Consider the following 10,290-nt stretch of genomic DNA (forward strand, 5'->3'; position numbering starts at 1 on the left):
AGTGTGTGCAGGCGTGAAGTTGTGGAGGAGGGGGACACGGGAGCATTGTGGGGTGGGGGCTGTCCTTTGCACTGACCCAGAACTGGGGGGAACTGGCAAACTTAGGCTGGGGTGATGTTTCCCCTTTGGCTGGGGCGTAAATAAATTCCTTGAAGACATCAGAGTGTTTTAATGACCTAAAATGGGCTTCTGAACTCACAACTTTATCTTCTTATTAGACATTCTTCTTAGCCCCAAAGGGGCATTTAAAGAGTAATAGGATCCTGATCATTTTAGAAAAATGTAGTAAACTGGGGATTATTAGACTATCTGGGGATGCTGCGGGCATCATGGGAGTTTAGATGGAGGAACTGAGAGATCATCTAACTCTTTATCTGACATGGAAGCAGGCTTCAGCTCAATTTAAGAAAGAGCACAATGTGTGAAGACACTGTGTATGGTTTTGGGAAGTAGAGAGGTCTCTGTTGACTGAGGTGTTCTAAAATAAAAAGACCTTCTATCAGAGATGTTTTAGGGGATTAGCTAGATTGCAATTTTTCTCTGGCCTTTTTAGTCCTCATGATTCTGAGATTAGGTGATTCACAAGAGTTCCAAAGGCACTCTTCTTCCGCGACTTTGATTCCTAGGGACGTACTGACAGCCCTGCAACTCCTGGAGCTGGGGACTCCTCAGCAGCTGATTGAATCTGCACTGAGAAAGTCAGAGCTATTTCTTGAGTGATCAGGAGCAGAACCTCACTAACTGGAGAGGGGTTGACAGGAACAAAGCAGGTCCCTCTTGCCCCTTAGAGGAAATTGGTGGCTAGAGAAGCTACCATAACTTGGGACCAAACAGGCTAGTCCTATACCAGGAAGCACCTAGTAGAAAGTCTTAGCTCAAAACCTGAGTTATCTAGAGGTGCCCTAGCTAATTGGAGGTGATGGGGAGGGCAGCACAGAAACTTGATGGTTAACACAAACCACCCCCAGGCCAGACCAATGGAGAGGCAACTTAGGAAAAACAGTGGAATCCTGAACTCAGTGCCTGGGAAATGACTCACAGATGAAGCTAATAAACAGAGACAATCAACATTAAGCCCCATTGGACTGGATTCTGAAGATGCTTGAGGACTTCCTGCCTTAGTCAGATTTGGTTTGGAACTGGGGCAGGGCCAGGCCTGCAGGTGGAAGCAACATCAGCCCCAGCTGTGGGTCCTTCTGACTTCTTTTTCTCTCTACCAGAGAACTGGCTATTTTTACCTGTCAACTGGTAAGGTTTTAGGGAGATTGAGTTCAATTGACATTTACTTTGTGCGTGTCTTCACACCCAGACCTAGAGATAAAAGAGACAGCCTCTGCACTAGAAGAGACAATGCCTAGTGGGGAGCAGGCCTTCTAAACAGCCAATTGCACTGCAAAGTGGCAAGGGCTTATAATGGATTTGGATAAAGAGCTTGGGAGTCACGTAGAGGAAGAAGCCCATAAACATGCTATAGAACAGGCCCCTGACCATATGCTCATGAATGAATTAACAATCTGTTATTAGTTTTTACTTTTTTGTGTGTGTTTTGGTTCAGAGAAGGATGGATAGAGAAAAGCATCATTACAAAAGGTGAAATTTGTGAATTTTATCCTGGCTTTGAACATTGAGTAGATGAAGAAGACAATTCCAGACAGAGGAAACTCCACAACGAATATCATGGAAATTTGAAAGAACACAGTGGGCTTGGGAAGAGGTGAGTTGTTTTGTATGGCTAAAAAGAGATGAGGCTAGAGAGAGTAGGTGAAGTGCAAGGATCTTGAACACAGTGTTAGGTAGTTTTGCTGTGTAGCAAGCAACCACAGGATTTCAGGACACAAAAAAAGCTAGCATTGATGTCTAGCACATGCATTCACAAGGGGCTGGGATGGGTGTTTTAGGCTTGAGGTCAAGTTCAACTCTGTCCCACATATCTTACTGTGGGCCCAGGCTATCTGGTAGCAGTTTCCTGGGGTATGTTCTTCTCATGGAGCAGGTTGGAAGCTCTTAGAGGAGTAAGTGGAAATATATAATGTTACTCAAATTCTAGGCTCAGAACTTAGACACTGTTACTTCTACCAGTACAGAATCATGCCCCATGCCCAAGATGAATGGGGGCAAAAGAGCACTTTTCCAATAGAAGGTGATAGAGGGAGTGAGTTAAAATAGTTGTTTAACAATTCTCTTACCTGCCTTAAATACTATGCAATACTATTTTGTTTTGATTGTGGAAAAAATCGGGGATGTTGCCAAGTCTTCTTTGTAGTTGAGATGGTTCCATTTTAATAGGAGTGTTCAGAAACACTCACCATAATGCAAGGGGACATTTTATTCACACCTGAATGTAGTTAATATTCTTCACTTTGCTTACATATTGGAGTATCTGAAAGACGGGCACTGTGATTCATTTATCTCTATAGCTTCAACACTGAGCATAGCTTACAGCACACAGTAAGTGCTCATAACATTTGTTGAATAGAATGGCCTTACATTGTTCTCAATGTATGATTAAAATTTAATGGGCAATGCACATTTCTCTACCTCCATTGACAGTTCAATGTAAGGGTGGGGTAATGAGTGAAGAGCAGACATGACCCACTTGAGGTGGGAATGAAAATGCTAATCAGAGAAGCCAACAGCAGTCGGAAGCAGGTGGCCCAAACCCCAGCTGCTATAGTCAAGAGGCCACTTGATGTTGAGAGCCAAGAAGGACTTTGAATAATGGGACTTCTTCCAGGTAACCGTGGATTTGAAAGATATGTATATATTTCTAATGATAATGACTGACATATATTGGGTGCCTCCTATATGCCTGACACAATCTTAAAATGTTTTATTTATTATTTCATTTAATTGATTCTTCCTTTGGTCCACAGTTATTAATGAGAGATATCATTGAAGAGAATCATAGTCTATTTCTATTGTACTAGAGTTGCATTTTTATGTGCTGGTTCAGTGGCAAACAGGGACAAAAGAGGCTCAAGCAATGTAAATACAATTGAGTATTGTAAGCACAGCTGATGAAGTCAGTAAAACTGAGCAATTGCCGATGAAAGACTGAGAATGCACTGCAAATAGTCTCAGTTCTCAAATAAAAACATGACCAGATCAGTGAACAACAAAGAATGAGGACAAAAGAATGAAGGAGCCAGAAAGACTGATTCCCTCTCTACCACTTTTGGTTCAGAATTCCATTGATAATTCTGGTGAGGAAGCACTTAGGTCTCAGGGATCCTGTACAGTATATCTGGGCCTGCCAGACCCTTGAGAGCAGGAATGTGATTGTTCACTTTTGATGCCCCAGAGCCTAGCATGGTGCTTGGCAAATAGTGCAAACTCAACATTCTTTAAAGACCTGAACTCTAGCCTATTATAGGGTTGGAAAGAAGCTTAAGGAAATTTACCAACCTCTTGACCAAGTTTCCACAGACAATGCCTCTTTCTGTTCCTCTCTGTTAGAGATCTCAGTGGTGGAAGCACCATCATCCCAAGGAGACTTAGGGTAAGTAACTACTCTTCAGTTCTCTCCTTTAATATCTGAATATAATCTTTTCTCCATCCCTGTACCTGCCCTTCATATCTGGCCCAAGATCTTGGTCTGCAGGAAGCAGGCAGATGTCAAGAGGCCATTGAGCAAAGGCCTCTTGTGCTCTGAGTAGTGCTAAATTGTGGGGATGTGACTTTGAAGGCTGCCATGGGAATTACATGAGGCTGTGACCAGTGAATGGTACAAGCTTTCAATTCATTACCAGAAAGAGTATGCACTGGGGCCAGGTGCGGTGGCTCTCGCCTGTAATCCCAGCACTTTGGGAGGCCAAGGCGGGTGGATCACAAGATCAGGAGATGGAGACCATCCTGGCTAACACGGTGAAACACCGTCTCTACTAAAAATACAAACAATTAGCTGGGCGTGGTGACACACACCTGTAGTTCCAGCTACTCGGGAGGCTGAGGCAGGAGAATTGTTTGAACCCGGGAGGCGAGGTTGCAGTGAGCCAAGGTTGTGCCACTGCACTCCAGCCTGGGCAACAAAGTGAGACTCCATCTCAAAAAAAAAAAAAAGAAAAAAAGAGTATGCCTCGCTCCCAAGCCATCAGGAATTACCAAAGATTGTGCAAAAAACACCCCTCAATTTTTTTAAAAAAAAATTCCTTCTTAGATCTAGTTCTGTCAAGTTCACCTTGAATGGGGAGGAAAGGGAAGACTTTTCATATCTATCTCCCTAACCCAATTCCTATAATATATATAGTAGAAATTGGCTATTAGACTGAGTAATTTCTAAAGAAAGGGGGCTTATTTGGCTTGCAGTTCTACACGCTGTACAAGCACAGCACTAGCATCTGCTACTGGTGAGACTGTCTCACGTGTCCGCGTGAAGAGACCACCAAACAGGCTTTGTGTGAGCAACATGGCTGTTTATTTCACCTGTGTGTAGGCGGGCTGAGTCCGAAAAGAGTCAGCAAAGGGTGGTGGATTATCATTAGTTCTTATAGGTTTTGGGATAGGGATGGAGTTAAGAGCCATGTTTTGGGGGCAGGGGGTGGATCTCACAAAGTACATTCTCAAGGGTGGGGGAGATGATAAAGAACCTTCTTAAGGGTAGGGGAGATTACAAAGTACATTGATCAGTTAGGGTGGGGCAGAAACAAATCATAATGGTGGAATGTCATCAGTTAAGGCTATTTTCACTTCTGTGAATCTTCAGTTGCTTCAGGCCATCTAGACGTATACGTGCAGGTCACTGGGGACCTGATGGCTTAGCTTGGGCTCAGAGGCCTGACAGAGACCTCAGGAAGCTTTTAGTCATGGTGGAAGCTGAAGGGGGAGCAAGTGTGTCCAACCTGCCCTCATGTGAACTATGAAAGTGAGAACTCATTACTATAGGCAGGGCATTTCATGAGGGATTTGCCTCCATGACCCAAATACCTCCCACCAGACTTCCACCTCCAACATTGGAGACCGTATTTCAATCTGAGATTTGATATCTGAACCACATCATGGGATTAGTGCCCTTATAAAAGAGGCCTAGGTCTCTTGTTTGCCCCTTCCACCATGTGAGGCACATAGCAGGCAGCATGTATGAGGAACAGGCCTTTACCAGACTCCGAATTGGCTGGCACCTTGATCTTGGACTTCCTAGCATCCAGAAATGTGAGCAAAAAATTCTGTTGTTTATAAATTACCCAGCTTAAGGTACTTTATTGTTGCAGCCAAAATGGACTATGGCCCTCTGGGTGATGGATTATGATGCAAGCATCTCTACGGCATTACGCAGGCAGAAATAAAAGGGTGTAGAATTGTGTACAGTCTTCAGAGGAGAGGTGCCCTTTTTCACTCGTGTCCGTGTAAAGAGACCACCAAACAGGCTTTGTGTGAGCAACAAAGCTGTTTATTTCACCTGGGTGCAGGCAGGCTGAGTCCGAAAAGAGAGTCAGTGAAGGGAGATAGGGGTGTGGTCGTTTTATAGGATTTGGGTATGTAGTGGAAAATTACAGTCAAAGGGGTTGTTCTCTGGCGGGCACTGGAGGGTGGGGGGGGGGCACAAGGCACTCAGTGGGGGAGCTTTTGAGCCAGGATGAGCCAGGAGAAGGAATTTCACAAGGTAATATCATCAGTTAAGGCAGAAACAGGCCATTTTCACTTCTTTTGTGATTCTTCAGTTACTTCAGGCCATCTGGATGTATACGTGCAGGTCACAGGGGATATGATGGCTTAGCTTGGGCTCAGAGGCCTGACACCCTTGAGTCCAGTTTAAAAATAAATGTCCATTTTCAACAGTCTGATGATAATATAAATTATTAAAAGGCAGGTAGAGGGAAGAGCATTTACATGGGCATGGAGGAATAATAGAAAATGGCGCATTTGGGGAGCTTGAAGTATCTCTATTTGGCTAGAGTGTGTGATCTCTACATGAAGGCAAAACAGGAGACAAGTTTTTTGTGTGTGTGGTTTTGTTTTTTTTTTTTTTTTTTGAGATAGAGTCTCACTGTCGCCCAGGCTAGAGTGTAGTGGCGTGATCTTGGCTCACTGCAACCTCTGCCTCCCGGGTTCAAGCAATGCTCCTGCCTCAGCCTTCTGAGTAGCTGGGATTACAGGCATGTGCCACCATGCCCGGATAATTGTTTTTGTATTTTTAGTAGAGACAGGGTTTCATCATGTTGGCCAGGCTGGTCTTGAACTCCTGACCTCAGGTGATTCACCAGCCTCCGCCTCCCAAAGTGCTGGGATTACAGGCATGAGCCACTGTGCCCAGCCAGGAGACAAGATTTAAAAGTAAGATAAACAGAGTCTGCCCTACATCTTGGGTAAATCATTTTCCATTTCTAACTTTTAATCAGTTCCTTTATATAACTGGACCAGAGTCCCTGACTTCCCTGATTCCTAGGGCTTAGCTTTAGAATTTATTTTAATTATTTTAGAGACAAAGTCTCACTATGTTGCCCAGGCTGGTCTCAAACCCCTGGCCTTCAGTGGTCCTCCCTCCTTGGTCTCCTGAAGCACTGGGGTTTCTGGCATAAGTCACCTTGCCTGGCAATTTTAGAATTATAAAGGGAGACAATATCAGCCAGATGGTGGAGTAGGAGGCTCCGTATTTTCTCTCTTCCTACAGATACATGGAATAAACAGTTACACATGGATCAATTTTCTGTGTGATAAATCTAGAATTACAAAGGTGAAAAAAGGGGCCCTTAAATATCATCTAGTCCACAGGTTTTTAAACTGTGTTGCCAGGGCTTCTTTGGGGTCTTGGGGGTCAGCTGCCCTCAGGATGGGGGCCAAATAGGCTGAGATCCCTGTCTCCAGCTTCAGTCAGAGCAGCTGTGCTTTGCTTTGAGTATTGGGCTTCTGCATATGAATAAAGAAAAAAGATGAGGTTCTTTATGTTAAAGTTTGAAAAATCACTGGACTGGTCCAACCTTCCCACTTTGTAGATGAAGAAAATTGAGAGGCAGGAAAAGTAAGGAAATGACTTGCGTGGGGTCAAGAATGAGTCAATTAATGGGCTTTAAGAGGAGACTGGGCTTCCTATTATTGAAGACACATTTTCATGCTCATTTTCTTCTTCAGATCAATCAAGGTGTCCCCCTCCTTCTTCTTGGAGGAGTCAGGCTCCTGCCAGCCAGATCTTCCACAACACTTGAAAGACAAAGGATCAAAGTGAAAAAACAAATGCTAATGCTCCCAACCCTGCTGACCACCTACTGGGCCCAAGAGGTTCAAAGCTTCAAACCCTGGAGGAAAAGCCCAGCCCCCTCCTATCACCTGGGCTCTCTGCAGCTTCTAGGACCACTCTCCAGCTTCCCCTTCCACATGGCTTGCTAGAGCCACTCAGGCCTCCTGACACACTTAGTCCAAAGAGGCTCCCAGAAGGCTCTGACCCCTAAATAGTCCCCATACCAGGACGACTACGTGTTTGCCTGGGGTTAACTGTGGTGGATAACTGTTCCATCTGTTCAAAATATGTTTACAGGCTATAGGCAGAGAAAAGGATTGGTAAGTACACACACTTCAAACTGCTGAAGAATTTTGTGAAAGTGTTCTGTGTGTTTTTAGGCAAACCACTCCAGTTTTCTGGGTCTCAGCTTTCCACTTTTAGAAATGAACAGCTGGAGGAGTTATTTCGAAGGCCCTTATCGGCTGACAAATGCCGCTCAGCCTTGTTGTTTTCTATTCTCTTAAGACATTCTTTGAAGAGAGTTTTCCCGTGAGGAAAGTGCTTCAGAGAAGAAAATACACCAGGTATGTGTTCCTAGCGGAACACATGTTTAGGACAGTTAGGAGCATAAGACATTGTAAAAGATGGAAAGAGAATGGGGACAGAAGACTCATGCTGAGTCTGCAGCAGGGATTTGCTGCTCCTTTAAAGAATGTAAAGAGCCACTGTGCCAGGAGTTGGGCTCTGAGCCCTGTTGGGAATCCAGGGAGGCCCATGGTGGCTTGATCTGCAGCAGGCTCAAATTCACCCCATGCCTGGCCCCTGGGAACTCTGACACCCTTAGACTCCAGTAAAATTTGAGTAGGGATGCATTCCAAGATTAAGTAGCAAAGAGTGCAAAGTGAAAGATAGTGAGAGGGCACCACCTGTGCCTTGTGCTTTTGTAATTCCTGCTTTGAACCTTTCCCTTTTAATGGTAATTTAAAAACACAGGTAAGTAAGTCACTTTTATGTTGTCATTTCCAAGACCCTCCTCCAGGCAGGACTGATATATAGTGGGTCCACATACCAAATGGGTTGTTTACTCCATTTCTGACCTGATTAGTCAGTCCTGTGCAATACTGGATTGTTAAATATTTTGAATACCACTCAAAATTCTAGTACTTTTTACTTGGGGTTTTGGAGCAGAGAGACAGAGATCCTCAGAAAGACTTCTTTTCATCAAAATTCAACTAAGCACCTACCATGTGTCAGACTCTTAGACATGTCTGCAGTCCCCAAACATCAGGTCTGCTAGGTGTGGTGCTGTCAAGAAGGAGCTATGATTTCCCAGTATTATCAGATCCAGTAAAGAACTCAGTGAGAATAAAGGCTGTAGAACTAACCGCAACCAAGTCCTAGTGCTCCTTAGGCTGCAATAATGCCACCGCCCTATTGTCTTCTGGAGGGCAGGAAGTATTGGGCAGGAGGGAGAATGGAGGAGAAGCCCAATTGGGGTTATTATTTATATAGAATATAATTAAATTCTATAATTATATAGACTATATAGAATATATAAATTATATAGCATATAATTAAAAATTATTATTCTAAATAATTTTTTGCAATTATCTGAAAGGGAAAGGAATTGCAATAGCAGGGAATCAAATCCTCCTAACCTTTGCTTATCCGGAATTTCCTTCTTTACCTATTTTCTGAGAAGGAGGTTACCTCTTTCATGAAGTTTTGGTTTTCAGATTTTAGAATGGACTTCACTCTCTTTTTTGCTTCTATTGCTATTTGTAAGGTCAGCTACTACAGTCTCATAGCACTTTACTATATTTATCTATTTAAAATATTGTCTTCCCCAGCCAGACCCAGATCTTCTCTAAGAAAGGACTGAGTCCATTTATCTTTTCCTTCTCAATGCCTAAGAGTGCCTGGTACATAATGGAGCTTTGTAAATACTTGTTAAATGAAAAAATGAATGACTAAGTGAAAATGAATGAATAAATAAACACATTCCTAGACTCTGACTCTCTGTAGGCATCACTAAATTATGTTGCCTATCTGGCTCCTGGTGGCATTTGTGTTCTAGCCCCTGCTGTAGGTGATAATTAATTAAAATTAGGATCAGCTGGAGTGTTAGGAAATCCTGAAATAGCAGTGGCTTAATAAGAATCAAAGTTTCTTTCTCATCGAAAGTCTGAAAGAAACAGCCAGGGTTTGCATGGTGTTCCATGGTTTGTTTCTATCTTGCTGTGCATGACCTCCACTGCTAAGGTCTTTTATGGTCCAAGATGATTACTCCAGCTCCAGCCATCACATCTGTATTCCATCCTGCAGAAAGGAAGAAAGAAGGTAAAGAGCACATTATCACTCTTTAAGGACACTGTTTAAAGTTGCACATTCCATTTCTATGTAAATCCCATTGATTGTAACAGGATGAAGTCACATGGTCACACGTTGCTCAGAAGAGGTTGGAAGATACAGTTTTTGTTGTTAATAGCCACCGAAAATGTGGGAGTTTTATTACCATTGAAGAATGGTGATTGAAGAACAATACACAATGTCTGCTATAGTAACCACTTATGGTTTTTTTCTCTGTTTTTTGGCAAGAGAGTGGACGGATGAAATCAATAGTATAGAAAGATCAATATGGTGGCTGGAAGGAATAAGACATTAGAGAAAGAAGATACTGGAGTCAAGCAGACCAGTAGGAGGCAGTTTCACAAAAGTCTAGATAGATGAGATGAAATAGGACAGTAGCAGATAGGATGGGAGGGTAGATGCAGATTGGTAAAGCAGTTTGGTAGTGAACTAGTCAATGCCATGTGAATATCACTGGGGTGAGGAAAAAGAAGGAGTCTAGAATTAGGCTCCCTTTGTGATTGGTGCCCTCTGAAATGGAGCTGTCACTGATTGATTTGGGGAATTTCAGGAAGACCTCAGCAGGTGAGGTAGAGATGAGTACTGAGAGCAATGACTTTGATTTGGGACGCTTAAAGAGCTGAGCACTGACTGATTCAGGTAATCCCTAGAGATCTAGGTAACTCCCTAGAGTTTCCCAGAGTGCACCCCCAGAAGGAAACTCTAGGGGTTATTTGGATCAGTCAGTAAGAATGGACAGTTAGTCCAGTTGGAATGAGTATAGTGGA

Source organism: Macaca nemestrina, chromosome 12 (assembly GCF_043159975.1).
Source record: "Macaca nemestrina isolate mMacNem1 chromosome 12, mMacNem.hap1, whole genome shotgun sequence".
In the NCBI taxonomy this organism is placed as follows: Eukaryota; Metazoa; Chordata; class Mammalia; order Primates; family Cercopithecidae; genus Macaca; species Macaca nemestrina.